We start from the raw sequence: 23300 nt of genomic DNA, 5'->3' as shown, positions 1-23300 counted from the left end.
GATTACAATTTTAGCACTATTGAACCAATTGATATTGCTCTCTCAAATTGTGTATTATAACACCTTAAAAATGTGTAGAATGAAAGAATATGAACAAGATAGTTTGCAAATACTCACGTATGTGAAATAAGGCTTCAATCCATCTATTTATAGACTCCCCAAACCTTAGAAACGTTGGGGAGTTAATGGGATGGAGCCGTTTTGTCAAAACTAGCCGTTTTTTATGTTTTTGAATCATTTGCATCGATGCATAACACTTTGCATCGATGCAAATGTGTCTTTGAAGCTGAAATTTGAATTTTCAGCTAGGTTGCATCGATGCAAACATCTTTGCATCGATGCAACAAGTCGTCGCATGCTTTGCATCGATGCAAGATGAGTGTGCATCGATGCAAACCTTAAAGAATGGCTTAAAATCACTTCAAAATGCTTAGGATTGATCTCAAACTTGTTGGAGTCAATTCCTATGCTTTTGTACCTTTGAAAACAAGTTTTTAAACCATTTGGCTAGCATCGAATTGCAAGATGTGCATCAAAACATTTTGTGAGTGTGTGTTGAGAGATTTAGCAATTGGTTCTTAACAAGAAGTTACCTAAGTCCTAAGACACTATACTTGTCTTCAAATGTTGTGGACTTGAGTTTCTTGTTGTTGTTGTGTTGCTTTCAACTCTTCATTCCTCAACGTTGAATGTTGGTTGATCTTTCAACATGCTTTTTCATTCAAGTTGTTTGTTGGTTTGTCTTTCATGTCGTTTGTTGGTTTGTCATTCATCAAAACCTACGAATACAAACTTCGCATACAAGCAACATGATTTACAAACTTTGTATATAACTCACATGTCCTTTATGCAAAAGCTTAAAATGTCTTTAATGTCCCTTGTAAAAAGCGTTGCAAGACTCTGAAGCTCTTTATAGTTTTTCTCAGCATAAAATGAGGTTACATATGGTTGATCCGTATATTGAATCCAACTTAATAAACATTTAGAGAACTAACATAGGAAATAGAAAAGAACCTATAAATCCATGTCAGTCATGAAGAAAGAATACAAAATTGCACGATAACACAGAAAAATGAACAAAAGTAGTGATAACACCTGCAATGTCTTTCTTCCTTCATTAATCTTTGAATTGAAGACCTATATCATTGAGAAAAATAGTGAATCATCTACAAATATTGAGCAAATTTTTAATTGATGGAAAAAAATAAATTGAAGAACAAAAGAGAGAGAGTAACTGATTTTGATTGAGCACTATCAATTGAAGGAAAATATTAAGGCAGCGGCAATAACGGTGCAGAGAGACGAAGCGACGGCGGCAAGGAAGAAGTGGAGCGACGGATGGCGGTGGGAGCGTAAGGAGCGATAGCAGGGCGAGCATGAGGAGCGACGGCGGTGCGAGCAAGAGGGGAGCGACGATGGCGAGAGCAAGAGGGGAGCCACAGTGGCGTGATCGTGAGGAGCGACGGCAGCGCGAGCAAAAGGAGCGATAGCGGCGCGAGAAAGAGGAGCGACGACGGATAAGGAGGGTTGAAGTGTGCGAGGTAATTCTTGGGAGTAAAATGAGGGACAATTAAAATGGTGAATTTGGGGGAAATGAGGGAGACGCGAGAAGTATACGAGGAGTAGTTTTTTTCCGATAAAAATTTACGGTAATTTTGTCGATTTTAATTTTAAAAATGAAATATTTTGAGAGTCTATTTTATATATTAAATTTACACCATTTATTAAATTTTAGAAAGTGATCTAAATCATTAAAATTTATTGACAATAACATGGTGTCGATATTTTAAATACCGAAATCGATCCCATATCCGTTGATTTTAGAGAAAGGGTATTTTAATTCAATGGTTCGTTAACAATATGACGATAAGAAGAAGAGGTTATACTGTCATCAAAATATTCGATCATCGATTTTAATATTTTATTTTTAATTATCTTTTTTTAATCATATCAACAACAAGCTGTCAAAAAATATCGACGACAGAAAAATTGGCCGTCAATTTTTAGCGTCGAAAAATCCACTTTTTTTTATAGTGAAAATTTTCAACATAATTTGTAAATAATTGATTATTAGTTGCTTATAAACTATTGCTATAAAAAATTATTTGTATCACATACTCGAGTTTGCATACGGAAAAAATTTCAGTATATGCATAGCCTCAATATCTAAAACATAAAAGACGACAACTTGAAGGGTTGTTGGTTTGCCTTTGTATTTATTGCATTTTGCATGACTATATTGTCTGCCTCGTTTCATCCTCATTTTTGTCATTAATTTGGTAGTTGCTTCAAATTTCTTTTCACGATTTCTATTATTTTCTTCTTAGTTTACTTTCTTTCACCAATATCGTACTCCTCCTCAGCCTCATTCATATATAACTGTCTGTTCAAGCTCAACATATAATTCTATCATTGATACTTGAACTTGAGTCATTGATAAACTAAAAATAATTGTTGCATATTTGCTTTATCAATGATGAATAATTTAAAATTATATTAACCCACCAAATACTATAATTAAGTGTCTATAAAATATAATTCACTTTCTTTAAAGTATGACTTTGTATGCATGTTTGACAAAGATCGGTTTGTAACTCCATATTTTGCCAAGCAATAACAAAAAGTAGTCTTTTAATTACACACAAATATCTCACCGTTATAATAATAAGCGTTTAAGTTGCTTTTTTATATCCAGTTTCTTACTTTTAAATGTTAAAAAGGCTTTTTACCACTTGCAAATATATCTTTTCACAACTTACAAAATTTAAAATAAAAAAAATTTAAAGACTAACAGAATTTAATATTTTTTATTAGTATTTTTAGTTGTTAGTCTAATTTTTTAAATTTTAATAATTTTTTTTGGTGATTAAATTTTAATAATTTAATAATATATTTTTAAATATTATTATGTAATTGCTTATGAAAAATAACAAGTTATGCTGATTCTCCAAAACATCCCTGTTAAAATAAAAGGGTGCATTTACCAACGAGAGAAATGAAAAAAAAAAAAAAAAGCTACTTTTTTCCAACTTGCAAAATATAAAAAAGGGATGCTTTCGGTAACATGCATGCAAAAAACTTGGACTCATCATATTTCGAAAATTCAGCTTGTGAAGAACCATTTTGAACAAATTCACGATTTTAGCTTCCATATATAAATTTTCTGGTCAAGAGATGTGCATCACCAAAAAGGATTTCGTTAATCTACTAATTTATTTGATAAATAATGTTTTTCTTTTATTGAAAAATATTAATTATTTAAAGTTTTGCTATTTGACACGTTTACCTTCACATAATCTATTTAAGCTAGATATATGCATGCCTTTTCCGTGATATATTATTGACCTTTCAACTATCAAGTTAATGAGTTATCACTAAACATTTCCAGTAGTCCATCTTTTAATTCAACTAACAAGTTGTTACTTAACATTTGCAAGTGAGCGATCCAACCCACTTATGACATCGGGAAAGGGTGAAAAATGGTAACAAATATATCTCTGAAACAACTATGGGATAAGTTAATTAAAATAATAATAATAATAATATAATATGTACTACTATAGTAACAAATTTTAAAGTAATGATATTTACTTCACTATTTAGATGCACTTCTTCAGTATATTTTTTTTCCGAAAGAAAGATAAAATTTTATTAGACATATTTATTGTTACAGACTCAATTCTCGGGTCTCGTATTTGGACAGCTTCAGATCTAGATATTTGAAGTCGGCCTTCTATTTTTTTAGAAAATCCGAATGATCTCATACCTTCTCATTGATATTCGAATTTAAATACTTCTTTTATCTTAGTCAGATAAAATAAGATGACATAATTGTCATTAGTTATATAGGAGGACAAAGACTCCTTTAGATACGTCATTTATTCGACACACGTTATATTTCTCAGATTTATTCTCAACTGATTTGAGCGTTGGAGTATTTTTACAAATACCATTCTATTTTTCTAATTAGATAATTCGACAACTGCTTTAATTTGCAAGTCTTCGATTGATCTCACAATTCCTACCAAAAACTTGTTGTATATTAAAAAAATAAGTCTTAGTTTTTGTAAAGAGTTTTTTTCTTGAGAAAACGACAGCGTACGTTAAATTAAAGAGATCCATAAAAACAAATTAAGGAAATCTTATTTTTCTCAAGTTAAATAGGTCAATGTGAACGGGAATAAAGTTTATTCTCCTTTTTTTATTTGTGTCTCTTCAATGGAATTTATCCCTTGCTCACCTTTAATTTCTTTGCTTTTTTAAGTAGGGTTGGCCATAGAACTTGGCCCACTTTTATCCATAAATAATAAAAAAATAAAATTTAACTTGCTTTTATGGATGCTCATTTCGTTTTTGTTCGTCTTTATATATAATTATTAAAATTTAATAAATAAAATTAAATTTTAAAATTTATATAATTATCATTAAATAATAATATAAATTAAAACAAAAAATTAAATATAATATAATATTATTAATTATTTTATTAATTATTTTATATATATTATTTATATTATATATATATATATCAAAAAAAATATTATCTAAATTAAATTCTGTTTTATTTTATACAAAATTTCATCCCATTAAAATTTGTCTCAAATCAAGATAAATAATTATTCACCCTAAATGAATAAGAACGAAATGAATCTCGCATATTCGAATAGTATTACCATCCACTCTTGAGTTAATAATTCAAATGTTTTCAATGTCTGAATTTTATATACATTCACGTGGCCTAGATTCTTTTGATGATTGGGACTTTTATCTCATCACAATATTAATTACTTAAAATTCAGTTTGATAATTGCACAATGACCGATCACTGCTACTCACTATAATAATACATTTCTTTTTCTTCCGTTGAAAGATCAGATAACACCCGCCATCATGGGAAAGAATATAATAGAGAAAATAAACTTGGGATGATAACTAGATATTTATTATGAAGATTATAGTATTTATACAAGTAAAGGACTTTTGCATGTGTATCTTAGCTTGTGGTTGTCGCTGCACCGATATGTTTACAATGGCAAGCATCTATCAATTTCCATTATGTCGTGGAAGGGATTTTATTCAAATGGTTTTTTCTTCCTATATGAAAATAAGTTTTTAGAGAACAGAGTGATGTTATTTTTAACCAATCCATTTAATTAAAAAATAATGCACATGCTTTTTTGTTGTCTATATTGCATTCCTACAAATTATTATTTTCTATTTAAAAAAAAATACACACACATCACAAATATATACTTTCAAGTTTCCTGCGATTGCGTGTCTTTAACGTGCTACACAGGCTAGGATTTAGTGGAATATCCTCCTCCTCCTCCTCCTCCTCCTCCTCCTCCTCCTCCTCCTCTTTTTTTTTTGGATGCTGCTTGTTGATACGAATATGATAAAGGGTGAGAATGATGAATTGAATTAGGATTTTTCTATTTTTCAGATAAAGAAAATGGCCAAATCCCACAAACCACAAAAATATATCAGCATGTCGTAGAATTCTTGTGTCTGTATGTCGGACATATTTTAATACGACACTTATCGATATTTGTCCAACAACGTATTTGCTATATACAGTCGTTTTTAATAAAAAATAAAAAATCTTTCCCAGCACTACAAGACATGTGCTGAATAGCAGTGGTTTATTTTGAAACTTGCGACGGTTTTAAACTGTCGTATAACACCCTATCATATAGAGCTTTACATTATAATCGTAAATCAATGGTGGTGAGTCATTACAACACTTAAAAAAGAAAATACATATTAAGTTATAGAAGAATGATATTATAACTAGGAGTCCATAAAGAAAATAAACACCGAAAACCATTAAATCCACACAGACCTATATTAAAGCGAGAAACGTCGTATACAAAAGAGAATAATATCCAAAGATTCGATAAGTAGATACATAATAAGATACATATATAATAGTCACTAGTCTTGACCTGCAAAGAAAAGCCGACTACAATGTTACAATACTAGAGAATATACAAAATAGAGCCTATCTCTCTGACAAAAGTCTCTAAGAGGAATTTAAGTTATACAATAATACATTTTCAAAAGGGGAAAGAACTCTAGAGCCAAAATAAATCTTAAAAGAATCTTCTTTGCTTCATCACATGAAATTTCACACTCTCAACAAGGTGCATTGCATCCTGTATTTGAAAATTGGAATAACAACAGGAGAGAACCCGAAAGTTCTATTAGGGTAACAGTTCTAAATAAAGACTACATAAGGAAATATGAACCCTCTAGGAAATCCTAATCTCCAACTTCACAGGAATCCAAACCTAGGATCTTAACTAATCCATACAGGGTTAAATTTGCTAAGGTAAAAAATACTTTAATCTACTACTAGTCTCATCCACTCCCAATGGTCATCTTTATTGTTCTTGGTCTCTATACTTTTAATGAAATTCAAACACAAATAAACAATCATACCAAACAATCACGAATAAGAACACTTAGAACAAGTAATACAATTAGCAGTTAAACAGGATTACCAAATAAGCAAATCAAAATAATTATGCACACCCAAGCAATGGCAAACAAATGCACATGATGCATGCCTGTCCTACTAGCCGTGAGCTCACGTGTCGGTTAAACTACCAAGACCGACAAGTCTGATAGCTAATTGGTGCGCGAAAATGAAACTCGCACAATTGAACCGGCAAGTGCACCGGGTCGTCCAAGTAATACCTCAGGTGAGTGAGGGTCGAATCCCACGAGAATTGTTGGATTGAGCAAGCTGTGGTTATACTGCATATCTTAGTTAGGCGAATAGAAAGTTGATTGTTTTTGTTGTAGGTGCATAAACAAAACAATAAAGAAAGCAGTAAAGAGTTGACGTAGAAACAATATTAAGAAATCAGTTAAGGCCTCGGAGATGCTTATTCTTCCGGATCAATACTTCTTACTGACTACATTAACAATGAGTGATTCATTCAATGACGAGGCTGTAAGTGATTAAGCCAGGGGTAGTGGTCATTAATCTCCTCTGTCCAAACCAAACACCAGCCGTGATAGTTCAATCTGGAAGCGGGTGAAGCTCACGCAATTCAATCTCTGATGATCCTACTCAAAACGCCACAAACAAGGTCGGATCTTCCAGATAGGAGAATGAAGCTCTATGATTCTAGCATTAACGCCACAGGGACCTCAATTACCCATGACTAACGAGATTTCATGTCACGTATCCCAATTAGCCCAAATAACTTGTTGGAACCTGTGATGTACTCTCAAGATGTAGCTCAATACTATTCGGGTCAAGACTCGTAAAAAACTCATGTAGAATAAGGAGTCATACTTTCGTTCTACCCCAGATTCATAAAGATGAAGAACGACAATACATCATAGAATGAAATTAAACATGTATTAAAGTTGAAAAATAATAATATTAATCCATAGGAATGAGCAGAGCTCCTATCCTTAACCTAGGAGGTTTAGTCGCTCATACTGTGTAGAAAATCAAATAAAAAAGGTTCGAATGTGCAAAAGTCGAAGATGCTTAACAAGAATGATCTTCCTTCTATTTATACTAATAACTAGACCTAAAAAGATATTAATAGTAATTAGAAATTACAAAAATGAAATAGACTAAGCTAAAGGTGCGAAAATTCACTTCGGGTCCAACTTGGTGAGTGTTTGGGTTGAGCTTTGTGTCCAACTTAAGTGAGTAGGCGTTGAATGCCCACTAGGGGGAGGGGGTAAATGCGCTGTCTTGTGCTCTCTTGGTGGCGTTGAACGCCAGTTTTGGGCGTTCAACGCTAATCTTGATCCTTTTGGGGCGTTGAACGCCAGAAAGGGGGTAAGTTGGGCATTCGACACCCATTTTGGGCAGTTTTATCCAAATCAAAGTATAGACTATTATATATTACTGAAAAGCTCCGAAAGTTAGCCTTCCAACACCATCAAGAGTGAGTCAACTGGACTTTTGTAGCTCCAGAAATGCTCGTTCGAATGCATGGAGGTCATGATTTGACAACATCTGTTGTCCTTTCTTTGCCTCTGAATCAGACTTTGCCAAAACTTGTCAAATTTACCCAAAAATTACCTGAAATCATAAGAAAATACAAAAACTCAAAGTTGCATCCAAAAAGTGATTTTTGCAGTAAAACCTACTAAAACATAATAAAACTTAACAAAATAGAACTAAAAACACTAAGAAAATAGTACTAAAAAGGGTATAAAATATCCACTCATCACTAATCCAGATATCAGTTCTCTGTTGTGGATCCCCAGGAGGAATTATCATCGATGAATCATATGAAATAAAGTAAAGTGTCTTCTCACCTTCTCCTGAAGGTATACACCGTGCCATATAAAACAACGAAGAGTGTCTTCCCACTAAAAAGAGGGTGCCTTTTCACCTTGTAACCACAGAGAAACTGTAATGCAACAATAGAGAATCCTCAATCTAACCCGTTCACACCACAATCAGAAATTGAATTGAATAGAATCCTCAACCTTCTAGGCAATCCCCCGATATAAAATAAGAGGAAATCCTCGATCCCATTTGTCCACCATAACGGAAGAGAGGGAATCCCCAACCTCAACTTATTTATTGTTAGAGAATGACAAAGCCACCATCCTCATCGTGGGCTAGACAAACTACCATCCCCAGAACCTTAATAACACAAGCGGAACAAAACCCACGTCCTTGCCAATCCGATCATCATATCACATTTACAATCGTAATCACAATTTCAACCAATTTTAGAAGATATAACTCATCATATCCCCATTCATTTATTAAAGTAGTCAACCTCATCAAGTCGTGAGCGGGACAATGCCACCATTCTCATCGTGGGCGGGACAAACCATCATCCCCACAACATTTTAAACATTTCATTTTACATGTTTTCTAGGGGAGTATACAAATTTAAATCCTTTAATTTCATCCCCAATCAAATCAAGGTCAAAATATGATTTTTAGAGTTTATATAGAGGTTACAGGGGTTACAAGCTCACTGGAAAGGGTTAACAGTTCAAAAATAATATTTTTGAAAAATCAACACAATCCTGCATACGCGGGCTACAGAACCTGACTCGGTTCCTTGAGGGCATGTGAATGATGTGTACACATGCATCGTGCATATGCACAAAAGTGCAATGACGTGTACGCAGAGAACTTGGTTCGCCCACTAACTCTGCAGAATCTGCATAATTTAGTGTTAACCACCAATTTTCAAATACACATAACTTTTTCTACCAAAAATGTTTTCCCTCCGTTCTTTGATGATCTTATAGTAGACATTTCTAGTTTTAATTCAAGATAAATTTCATTCATTTCTAAGTTCCAAGAACCAAGATATAGGCCATCAAAGTTGACCAAAATTACCAATTTATAAATTTTTTTTGCAACATTCAAAATTACCATTTCTTCAAATCATCTTCTTTTGATACCAATATCAATCAAGTCCCATCCATCATTTACACCCCAACAATGCATTGAACACTAAGTTTTCATCCAAATCCTCATTTAACTTTCCCTCACCCAAACTTACACAAATTTTCAAACAGGCAACAATTAATCATCCCAAATTCACTTTTACATATCATTTACAAGAATTTTAATCTCAACCAATATATCATAACATATCAGTACTTAACTCGTAACTCATATAACTCAATCAATCTTTCCAAATTCAATTTCACCTATTCATCAAAACAACTACAATTTTCAATAAATTGAGCATAACACTAACACATACCAAACAAGAGGAACTCAATCATTTAAGGCCTTTGGACATCTTCATTCAATATCAAGTATCACACAAAATTATGCATTCATACTAAACCATTAACATCGACAACCTCAATCCAACAATATCTTAAAGTTAACTAGCCTAGAATTCACATAGCATTATATAGTGATTATTCGAAACTAAAATTCGTATATTAGTTGACAGTGATTCCAACCTCTTGGATCCCTCTCCGACCAATTCAAGTCTCAATCAACCAAGCTTTTATCAACACTAACTAAACCAAGCACTCAAATAACTCTATTAAATCTAATAGTATCCAAATTTTACATGGTTCATATTAGGTTTTCACACAAATTGAAAAAAGTGGAGGGAAAGAGTTTCCTTACCTTACTCTATATGATCATGGGTCAAAATCGCACTAGAAATTGAGCTTAAGCTTTTCCTAAAACATCAAAATCACCAATTTCAACACCCACATATCCAAAAATGCAAAATTAGCAAGAAATAGAGAAATGGAGTAGAATTCTCATGATTACTCACAAAAAAAAGTGGGATAAAAATGTAGAAGGAGTTGAGAGCGACGCGTAGCCGCAAACGAGTTGTCGATCGGAGCTCTGGTTTGTGAGAAAAATGGATTTAAAGGAGATGATGAATAGAATTTTGGTTGGGGTTTCTCTTTTCCTCTTCTCTCGAGCTCTCTATCTCTCTTTTGCAAAATATGGGTGAAATTGGGGACGGAGTCACTTTTAGAGCCAGTTAAGTAAGGGACATTTTTGTCCTTTCACCTATTGGTCCTACTTGGGGCCAAAATTTTAAAGATAAGTGTTCTGATTTGTATTCTAAATATTTTTCTAGTTATTTTTACTTTCTCATACGCAATACTGAATATACGTAAGCATGTACAGTTAATTCTAATGCCGGTACGTGTTTTTCCATAATTAATTATATTTTGGCACTCCAAATAATTTTCGGAGTTCAAATTTTTTAAATTATAAAATTTAAATTTTTAACCCAGACCGGGCAGTTTAAACCTCTTAACTCAATTTTAAATATATAATTAACTCGTTAGTATTTTTCGAGTCTTACATCCTATCCACCTTAGAAAAAATTTGTCCTCAAAATTTCGATCACTAAAAGAAAATTATGTCAAAGTAGTTCTTCTTTATCTGAACTTCCAATTCCTCTGTTAACCCTTGAAACAATCTAAAGTTTCAAAATTCTACTTTCCATGAATTCTTTCACTTTTAACACCATCAATTGGAATTAGGGTTCACTTTAAAAAGTTCAAATTCTCATCCTATCGAACTGCGACGGATTTGTATATGGAGTGTGTGTGTGTGTATATAGTGATCTCTCAGAGGTTAGCAACATGGGACATGGCACGAAGTTCAATGGATAATGTAATGTGTTGTTTGTCCCACACACATCCATCGATTGTGAAGTCGTAACGATCCTCGATTTTGTCTCCTTCATGCGAGACTTAAGGGATGAATACCCTAAGAGCGTGCAAGGTGGGACATCCTCTGCATGCATCAAACTGCAAACTTAAACCGCTTATGTTCATCTATACTAATTTAATACTAACTTATGATCCTCTGTTGTGCATTTAAACAAATTTCTAGTTTGGGAAAAGGTTTTACTTAGCTCAGGGTATAGACAACAATTCACAATATGAGAAGATGGTGTATACACATGCAAGTCATAAACTAAAGTTGACAATTTCATCCCTAAGTCCCAAATCTGTCATACGATATGAATGAATGCGATATATTACTATATTTACAACCAGATGCACAGAAGAAAACTTCATAAGCTACCTCGCCTGTCCTGAAAAGAGAAGTCTGTAGGGGTGAGAACCTAACCACACAGTCTCACCAGAGGAGTTTCAGAATTGTCATATGAAGATATATATATAAAAAGAAAGTTATTTTCAACCGCAGTGATTATCGCTTATCTTAAGAATTTTTTTTAAAATCGACAATTAATTATCCAAAAATCCAAATTCATATCTCAAATTTATAAAAGCTAATCAAAACATAATATCCAAAAGATTTCACTATATATCAAAGAGCCATTCTCACCAAACTTACCAAAATATATAACTTACTTAATTATGGCCTCCGGCCCAAACATGATCAAACCGCGGCCTCTTGCCTAAAACATAATCAAATCACGGCCTCCGACCCAAAACGTAATCAAACCATAATCAAATCATGGCCTCCGACCCAAAACATAATCAAACCACGGCCTCCAGCCCAAAATATAATCAATTACAAGCCACCACACTAGTACTCTACCATAATCCGAACCAACAAGTCACAAACATAAGCAATCAAACAGACAATCAGACAATCACACATAGAGAACAATTATGAAAAGTAGTACAATTAGAAGTTACACAGATCATCCATTAGGAAAACCAAATCAATTATGCACACCCAAACAAATGCAAATACAGTATAATGCATGTCTATTCCTAAACAGGCCATGAGCTCACGTGTCGGTTGGTTGCCTGCACCCGACAACATTCTTGAGATAGGCATTACGTATCGCTGTCCCTATATCTTAGAAAACATCCCTTTCCATGAGCGTTATATATCGCTGTCCTCTTGGGGATCATCCTTCCGGTCTCAAGTGAGCATTACGTATTGCCGTCCTCACTGAGTCGTTCTCACAGTCTCACGTAGGCGTTACGTATCGCCATCTCCACTGAGTTGTATCCTCAATCTAAAGTAGACGTTACATATCACCACTCCACTGATCGAATTCATTTCCTCCATGAGTGTTACGTATCGCTATCCTCATGGGAACTCTCCTTTAGGTCTCAAGTGGGCGTTACGTATTGTCATCCCCACTGATCAAATTCGTTTCCTCCATGTGCGTTACGTGTAAAACCCCGATAAATATTGAATAAATAATTAATAAATTAATTATCAGCAAAGAGGATTAGGAAATAAAAAATTTATAATCTGAAAAATTAGCGGTAAGAATTTAATTTAGAAAATAAAATTGAGCGCAAAAATATAACTACTTTTAAAAAATCGTGTACTGTCATTAAAATTTTCTATACTGGCTTAAATCTATCCGGTATTGTGAGTGAGGAATGTTGAAAGATGTGAAAATGATAAGGAAAAATATTTAGAATGAAAGCCCGAGTACTTATCTTAATGGTTTTGGCCCAAAGTTGGGGCAAAGAGCTAAGAACTTGAGTTGGGCCACACTTGGGCCCAAGCCCATATATATATATATATATATATATATATATATATATATATATATATATATATCCCTCTTAAGGCAACCTTTTAGCACCTTCACCATTCATTTAGAGAGGGGCTGCTGAAATAGATAGAAGAGAGAAAGGAGAGCAAACCCTTGCTCCATCATTTTCATTTGGCCATAACTTTTGCTCTAGAGCTCTGATTGACGAGTCACTTGTAGCCACATGTCACTCTCCTCTTCCTCTTCAATTCTATTTGATTCGTTTGGTAAGTAACTCAAAATCCTAGCTCCAATTTCTTATTCAAATTGGATTTCGTGTTTTGAGCTAGGTATTATGGATTTTTTGTATTTTGATGTTATAGGAGTTCTCTAGCTTGTGTTCTTGGTGATTTCCATCATTAATTTTAGTGGGTAAATATTTTTTCTTCTTGGTTTATCAATTTATATGAGCCTTAGTTTTGATATTGGGCCAAATTATATGATATGGTGTTAGATTGAGTAATTAGAAATTTAATTTGGTGGAATTGTATAATTTGAACTTGGATATTGGTGTGAACCAATTTGAGACTTGGAAAATTTAGAAGAGAAAGCTTGGGAGCTTCAAAATTGCGACATTAAGGTATGGGTCTTAATTTCGGTTAGACACTATATAACACTATGTGGATGATTTATGCTTAGCGTGAATTTTTGTTGGTTGATGATTAAAATGATGATGTGTGTTAGCATGAATTTGAGTAATGATGCATATGTATGGTTGAATTGACAAGTGTTGTGGTATGTTTGCCTATGAAAGGCTAAGTGACGAGAATTGGGCCGAAGGCCATGATAGGGTGAGGTATCCCCTAGTTGGTAAGTCATGGTAAGTTGGATAATTACCATGTTGTGATTGGTTGTGAAATGATGTGGTTTAGTTGAATAATTATATTGTTGATATTGGTTTGTTGACGAAAACTTTGGAAATTGGATTGAATAAAGAGGAATTGTTTGATTAGTTGTTGAATAATTGGAAAATGGTGAATGCGTGTTGAGAATGTTTAGAAATAGTTTTGGAATGGTTTGAAATTGAATTGGATTGTGTTTTGGTAAAAATTGACAATTTGGTAAAATTGGTGAAAATAGAATTTTAACCAACTTCGACGAGCCATAACTTGGCGCTCAGAGTTTGGATTTGGGTGAAATTTATATTGAATTAAAATTGAGAAAGAGAACTTTAAAACTATCCAAGAATAGGTGAGTTTGTAGTAATAGTTATGCATGTTTGAAATTTGGTGTCAAGAACTGAATTATGCAGATTTTGCAGAAAACTGGTGCCATGCGTAAACACGATCGTGCATACGCATGACATGCAAACAGAATTGAAACCATGCATATGCCTAATCCATGCATACGCTTGACACCCTATTTTCCAGAAATGATGATTTTGGACTGTTTTTAGCCCTCCTAATCTACTTATAAACCCTTCTAACCTCCGTATGAAGTAGAATAATCGATAATTAAGTTTTGAATACATTGGGGAGTGATATAATGAGATGAACTGATTAATTCCCAGATAACCACTTGATAAACCAGACAAAATCGTTGCGGGGATGGTGGCTTATCCCACCTGCAGTAAGGATGGAGGTTCCATCTTGCTCACATGTTAAAGAAATTGAGAAACTGATACATGAATGGGGGTTTATGAATACAAATTGATGAAATGGATAACTAATTGGGGTTAATGAGTTAAATCACTTATGAAATTACTTAAGATCACTGATAATGATTGATTATGGCCTGAATAGTTAGAATGGCAAGGTCTGGGTGGTGTCCCACTTGTGAATTGATTGGATATCTCTTTGTGGTGAGGTCTGAGTGTTATCTCAGTTGCATACTAATTTGTTATTGCTTTGCCGCCTGCACCGAACAAGGACAGAGGTCTCATCCTACTTGTTCCGTGGTTGTAGTATAGTTGTGGGACAGAGTTTTTATCCCGCCCCCAGTGAGGACGGTGGTGTTATCCTGCTCAAAAGAAAACAAAATTGATTACTTAACAAAGAAATGGGGTTAAAGAACATATTAACTTATGAAACTAATTTAAATAAATGATAATGATGAATTGTGGTCTGAGTGACCAAATTGGCGAGGATGGTGGTATCATCCTGCTTGCCCAGTGTGTTATTGCTTTGTGCGTATGGTTGCTTTGTCCTACCCACAGTGAGGACAATAGTGTTATCCTACTCAACAGATAAATAAATTAATGAAGTGATAAAGAAATGGAGATTTATGAATCTAATAACTTGTGAAATTAATTAAAGGATAATGATTATGATTAATTTTACAAGATTGGAGGTTTGTCCCGCTTGGAAGGCAAGGTCGTGGATTTCTGCTTGCGTATTTTGGTTTGGCATTCGTACTAGCCTCATCCTGCTTACCATTTCTCAAATCCTCTTCTTTTGAAACCAATATCAATCAAGCCTCATCCATCATTTACACCCCAACAACTCATCAAACACTAAGTTTTCATCCAAATCTTTATTTAACTTTTCCTCTCCCAAACTTAGACAATTTTCCAAACAAGAAACAATTAATCATCTCAAATCCAGTTTCACATATCATTTGTAAGAATTCCAATCTCAAGTAATATATCACAACATATCAATACTTAACTCATAACTCATATAACTCGATCAATCTTTCCAAATTCAATTTCACCTATTCATCATAAACAACTCCAATTTTCAATAAATTGAGCAAAACACCAACACATACCAAAATAGAGGAACTCAATCATTCAAGGCCTCCGGCCATCTTCATTCAACATCCAGTATCATAATAAAATCATGCAATCGTACTAAACTGTTAACATCAGCAACCTCAATCCAACAATAACTTAAAGTTAACTAGCCTAGGATTTCACATAGAATTATATAGTGATTACTCGAAACTGAAACTCGTACCTTAGTTGATGGTGGTTCCAACCTCTTGGGTCCCTTTCCGATCAATTCATGCCTCAATTAATCCAGGCTTTAATCAATTTTAAATATATAATTAACTTGTTAATATTTTTTCGGTTCTTACATGCCGCAAAACAATATTTTAGCGATTTGTCAACTGGCATGGTTTATGGTGCGGAGATTAGTTTTTGTTGCAGTTTCCAGTAATCACTGGTATAACCGCCACTAAATGGATAAAAATCATTTACAGCGATCTGTAACAACTGGTATTTTTGGAAACAGGTTTTTTAAAAAAACTGCGGCGATTTTGAACCGTCGCAATTTAGCATGCAGTTTTAAAAAAAATATAGCTACTTATTTTCTTCTACAATTAACCCAAAAAACTTAGACTGAATTAACTTGTACTAAAGAAGAAATTTTCCTTTATTGTAATACTTCCAATCACATTCTACCTTAATACATTTACTAAAAATTAAACGTACGTAACTATTAAAAGAAGTAAGATAAAAGACATCTCTGTAAAGAAATTCATGCTTAATTTTCTACCATAAAATATATAGCAGCTTTTGACATATATATCTTCGAACAACATGATTACACTTACCCTTTTCTAAGAACTTTTAACAAAATATTTATTAGGTTTTGTAAGCCTTAGCTTCAAACCAAATAAATTACAAACATTACAATCTTAAGATCGAAAGTAGAAAATGAAAGGAAGAAAATGAGGCACACAAATATTATGAAATGCAGTAGCACTAAAGCATTTCATCAAATACCAATTGAGAAGAAAATATTCTCTTAACATAATCATGTCCCAACAGATTTCAACACAATAATCATTTAGCTAAATTAGAAATTGGACTTGTAACAAACACAATCATTATAATTAGTGACATTTTCAAGCCATTCACCTCATTTTAATTGCTCCAGTAATATGAAAAATGGAATCAAAGACCTAGGAAGAAAAAGAAGCAAATAGAAAAAAGAAAACGTGATCCAAATAAAGAAATGAAGGAAGAAGGAGTAGAACCAGTGATGGATGGTGATGGTGAAAGGATGGTGGCGATAGAGACTAGAGGCGACACAAGTAGGACACTCGTGCAACTGCAATATATTCAAATAACACACATGTAGAAGGAGATGACAAGCAGATCCAGAGGAAGAGATGAAACAGAAGAGTTAGTGATGGGTTTACCGGTGGATTTACTGGGAAATTTGGCAATGAATTTGTCAGGTATGCAAGTTATTGTCAGATTCAATTTTTCGATGGTAAATTTTCCAGTAATATATGAAGGGGAAAAATGCAAAATTGGCACGATCATTATTGTCAAATTTAGGGGCGAAAAAATATGACAGTAACGTAATTAAATGAAATGCGTCATTTTGGTCGTAGGCTGTGCATTATCAGCGGATTTTTATCACGGTAAATCCGCTAGTAAAATTGACTCTAACTTCGAATTTGCGAACCTTTTTCCTCCATTTCTGCAACATCATCAACCTCACTTCCCTCCTCTTTCTCTTTCTTTCTCGTCGTCAGTCCCCCTCGCCACCATTCACTACTGTTTCGCCAGTCACTACCACCCTCACTTACTCTTGTTGCTGGTCACTGTCACTCAATCACTGTTGTCGCCCAATATTGCCGCGTCCTGCACCACCTCCAGCAGCATCTTCACCAGTTATCGTCGCTACCGCCCGTAGCTTCGTCGTTGCCGCCTCATCATTTCTTCCTTCTGTCGTCTACAGCTCTCATTTATCACCACCTTCTGTAATAAATCCCTTTCTCTGTTTAGTTTCTTTTGAATTTTTTTTTCAACATTTGGGGGTTTAAGGTTTGTTTAGTTGTTTGAAACTCTTTAGATATTGTTAATCTTCTGAGTTTGTATGTTTATTTTTTCATCTAAATTTTTTGTTGGGGGCGAGGGTTTGTTTAATTGTCATATATATATATATATATATATATATATATATATATATATGCTATTTGCCTCCTTTGCTTAATGAATTGAATAGGATAAGGATACATTTGTTATTGTTTTTGTTCTGATTGATCTATTTTATGTCGTGTTTAAACCTCTTATTGTTTGAGTGTTCTTGGAGTATTTAATAGCATGATAATACATTTGTTATTATTTGTTGGGTGATTGGGAGCTTTTTAGCGCTATAGATCTTCCCATATTTTTTAATTAGGATTAATCAAGTGCGAATCTCTTCTTGATTGTTTAACACTGTTCCGATTTCCATACATGCATGTTCTTACTGCAATTATTCTTGTTAAAGCTCTTTCTTTGTCATAGATTTCATTATGTCTATTTAGTTCAATTAAGCATATACTCTAAGCTTTTCTAGGTCTATGTAACAAGCATGTATGTTATATAAGTATCCCCTTTTATTATTTCTTCAAATATCTAGTTAATTGTAATTTCATGTCTTATTATAAAATTAAAAATTTCAATTTTAGTTTCCATCCGATATCTTTATAGGAGTGGTAACCAGAATTTAGTGGCAGACCACTTGAGTCGCATTTAGCACATTAAAATTGACTCCACTCCTATCAATGATACTTTTCCATTTGATAACTTCCATGCAGTATCTGAAATAGTTTCTTGGTATGCACCTGTAGCTAATTATCTAGTTAGCCATACTTTTCCTCCTAATTTTACTAAGCATCAAAGGGACAAGCTAAAAAGTGAGTCTAAATATTATATATGAGATGACCCATATTTATGGAGGTGTGGTGCTGACCAGGTAATTAGAAGGTGTGTGCCCCAATCAGAATTCTAGTTCATTTTAGAGACCTGCCACTCTTCTGAGAGTGGAGGACATTTTGGCCCTCAAAGAACAACTAGAAAAATTTTAGACTGTGGATTCTGGTGGTCTACTTTTTTTTAAAAATGCTACTACCTTCTGTAAATCTTGTCCCCCATGCCAAAGGTTTGGTAATATATCCAAGAGGGGTGAGATGCCCCAACAGATTATGCTTTTCTGTGAAATATTTTATGTTTGGGGCATTGACTTCATGGGTCCATTTCCAAACTCTAGTGGTTATCTTTATATACTGTTAACTGTAGATTATGTTTCTAAATGGGTGGAAGCAATTCCTACCCGTACTGATGATGCTAACACTGTTATCTCCTTTGTTAGAAACCATATTATCTATCGCTTTGGATCACCACGAGCAATCTGAGTGATCAAGGCACTCAGTTTTGTAACAGGAGACTGGCAGGACTACTAAAGAAGCATGGGATCGTTCACAAAGTGGCAACAGCTTACCATTCCTAGACCAATGGGCAAGCAGAGGTGTCTAACAGAGAAATAAAGTGCATTCTGAAGATGATAGTAAAGCCTCATAGGAAGGACTGGAGCACTAGACTTGTTGATGCGCTCTAGGCATATCGGACAGCAAACAAGACAGCCATTGGGATGAGTCCCTTCCGCTTAGTGTATGAAAAGGCTTGCCACCTCCCGGTGGAGGTGGAACACAAGGCTTTCTAGGCTGTGCGGGAATGCAGCATGGGATTTGAAAAAGCTGGTGCTGAAAGGAAGCTGCAACTGGCAGAACTAGAGACCCTTCGACTCGAAGCATATGACAACTCCAGATTATACAAAGAGAAGGTGAAGGCTGTGCATGACAAGCATATCAAGAGAAGAGAGTTCAGACTAGGAGATTTGGTTCTCCTTTACAACTCCAGGCTCAGACTCATGCCAGAAAAGCTGAGATCCAGATGGGAAGGTCCCTACAGAGTGGAGAAAGCAGAGCCATATGGAGTCTTCCACCTGAGTCATCCTTCAAGTTCCAATTTCATCAAGGTCAATGGACATCGCTTAAAGGTTTATCATGGTGAGAAGATGACAGAACACAAAGAGCTAGAGGTCTTCCTATTGGAAGATCCACCAATAAAAGCAGATTGAGCTTGTGGACCGTCCAACTTAAGGACGTTAAAGCAAAGTGCTGCGTGGGAGACAACCCAACATGGTATGATCGTTCTTTTTTCTCTTCTTAGTTTCATTTAATGACTCTTCTCATGATTTCTACATATAGTTTGCATTTACATCTGCATTCTGCATAAAAAAAATAATTAAAAGTGGCAGAGAATAAAGAATAATCTTTTTTAAATCAAATTTGGTTGATCGAGTTCCCATCAGATTAGGGGAATGATTATTTTAATTTTAGGCACCCTAATATTGAAGAAAAGTAATATGCTAACATGTCTAAGGGTGTTGCTCATAATTTTATCATTCTGGTTTTGATCTTGTTTCCAAAGAATGTTTCAAATCTGTGACCCATCTCATGGATTTCATGTTTTTTTCTCGAGCCTATAAAGTGTATATAATTTACAAATATAGTAGTAATGGACTATGTGTTGGATTAGTTTTGGGAGTTGTTTAACTATTTTCTACAATCTTAAAAGCAATGATAGCCTTGGTATCATAAATAGTTTAATATGGTTGATTTTTTATGTAATCTAGTAGCATTAATATAGCCTAATCTCTAATTAATGCTCATCAATATTGCTCTTTTGATTTCTGGTTCAATTTTTGTAATTGAGAGTTTGGTGCATTTCAAATTTGATTTTTCTACTTAATTGAATTTTTTTAGTATAGATATTATTAAATTTAAATATTTAAAATTATATATTGAATTTTCAAATAACTTTTAAAAAAAATTAAAATTTAAGTTTACCATCGGATTTACTGTCAGTTAAATCCGCTAGCAACTATCAATTTAATTATTAATAATAAATAATATATTACCATCAGATTTACCGAAGAAAAAATCTGACGGTAACAAACTCCAAAATTTTGCTAATTAAAAGTTTATATCCGCTACTAAATCCACTGGTAAAAAGTGGCGGACAGAAAAATCTGCCGAATAGTTACTGGCGAGGTTTATACAGTTGGATTTATTCCATCATTAAATCTAATGGTAAATAGATTACCGGTGAACTTTTTTGGCAATTCAGCTGGTAAATCCGATGGTATTCAACGACTTTCTTGTAGTGACATTGGTAGAAGAAGAAGCAGCATTGATAGACATTTGGGGACAGAGGACTAAGGAGATAACGATCAAGAACGATGGTTAAAGAACTCAAGGAATGAGTAAATACAATGAGTGAAAGTGAAAAATAGAATTACACAAAGAGAGAAAGGCATTAGGGCAAATTGAAGTCAAACGTTTAATGGGTTAAAATGCCAGATTAATGGTATGTTCTATGCAAATCGTCGCAAATTGGAATCATACAGCTTCTCTTCCTAAAACCACAGCCCAAACTACTGTAAAATAAGAAGATAATTGCCATTGTCAATACGACCGCTAATAGTTCGTCGCTATCTTTCGCTTTGGTTGTAGTGCAGACACGGTTGAACACACCTAAATACCATTACGCGCCAGTGTATTCTGACTTATTTTTAATATGTATTCTTGAAATGAGTTTTAAAATAGTATATATTATTATTTATTAAAATAAAAATATTTTAAATATTTTAAATAATTAAAAAAAGATATTAAAATTAATTTATATTTTAATATCAATAAAATATTAAAATATCATTATAATTTATCTAAAAAATATTCTATATTTTATAGATATACCATGTCCTCGTGTCCTATAAAATTTTAAAATTTGTGTGTCAATATATTCCGTACCGTATCGTATCGTGTCCTGTGTCTATACATCACAAGTTTTAGTATAAATACTAACAATTTTTTTCCTTTTTTTATTAAGCTTTATGTTTTTTAATAACAATTTGATTTGATTTCCGTTTTTATTTTTATCATATATTATACTCATGTTTAAAATATAAATAAATTATAATACATATCATCTAAAATAAATATATGATAAAAGATATATTTGTGTTTGAAGAAAAATAACTTTGAAATGACTAACATTTTCTAATTCGAAATAAATTTAGTTTAAATCAAACTATTATAAATGTCAACAGATTTTAGTCAAATAATTATAAATATAATATAATATTAATATAAAATTTTTAGTCAAAACATTATAATTTAACATACTAAATATGTGACACTAATACAAAAATTCTTATTTAAAAGATTATAATTTATCATAAAAATATAATATAATTATTTATATTTATAATTTTATATATTATTTTATTATAGTTTAATTTTTTTGTTAAACCACAATTAAATTAATTAAATTTCTAAATCGATAAATTAATAATTAAAATAATTCAATAATCAGTTCGGATTTCAGAATTTTAGTCAAGACAAAGAGATTTGAATATTTAAATGGTTCGTGGAGCATAAGTCTTTTTAAATTAATAAATTATATCGAACATATTTAATAAGTTGAGGTTTGACGTATTTGTGAACATATTTAATAAGTTGAATCACCTCGGTGAGTCCTGGCCGTTTTATGTTAATTAATAGCGTTGTAAAGAATTTTATAAAAATAATCGCGTTGTAAGTATAGTTTCTAAACCAGCAAAAAATCTTTTCGTACAAAAATTTTAGTTGTCACAAGTAACAGAACCCAATAAAATTTATAACCGAAGTATTTAAACCTCGAATCGTCTCTCAAGAAATTGCAGGGAGGTGTGTTTATTATTGGTTATGGGAAAAGTATTTTTTTGGGTTTTTGAAATAAGGAACAAGTAAATTAAATGACAAGAAAAATAAATTAATAGTTAAGAAAACTCTTGGCAAGGTATGAGAACTGGAAATCTCATCCTAATTATCCTTATCAGGTATGATGAGAATTGTTTATTGCTCCCACTTAGTTAACCCTTACTAAATAAAGGAAAGTCAAGTGAACTAATCAATTTGATTCCTCAAGTCCTACTCAACTCCTATGGAAAGACTAGCTTTAGAGGAAGCCAAATCAATAAGCAAATTCCTATTTTCAATCAACAGTTGAGTTTGATAATTCAAGTGTCACTAATTACTCAATCAAAGCAAAGGGAGAAAAATCTAAATTATTTATATTATAAATAGAAGAAAGCAATCATAAATCTGAAATACCTCAAATTACATTTAAACATAAATTCAAATCTAACATGAAGAGTTCATAAGCCAAATTGGCTAAATAAGTAATTACCAAGAGAAATAGAGCAACTAAAGTAATAGAATAAATAAAAGTAGATAAGAGAAACTAAATTTAAAAGAACATAGAACCTAGAATGCAGAAGAAGTGAACCTAACCTTTAAGAGAAATCCTAATCCTAAATCCTAAGAGAGAGGAGAGAGCCTCTCTCTCTAAAACTACATCTAAAACCTCAAATTGTGAATAATGAATGTTGAATTTATGAATTGATTGATTTCCCCCCTTTATAGCCTCTAATCTGTGTTTTCTGGGCCGAAAACTAGGTCAAAAATAGCCCAGAAATCGCCCCCAGCAATTTCTGGTACGTCCAGCACGCGGTAAAGCCACGCGTGAGCGTTGTCAACGCGTGAGCGTGGATTGAGTTTTTG

The sequence above is a fragment of the Arachis hypogaea genome, chromosome 11 (assembly GCF_003086295.3).
Source record: "Arachis hypogaea cultivar Tifrunner chromosome 11, arahy.Tifrunner.gnm2.J5K5, whole genome shotgun sequence".
NCBI classification, from domain to species: domain Eukaryota; kingdom Viridiplantae; phylum Streptophyta; class Magnoliopsida; order Fabales; family Fabaceae; genus Arachis; species Arachis hypogaea.
Note: the sequence above shows the minus strand (reverse complement) of the source record.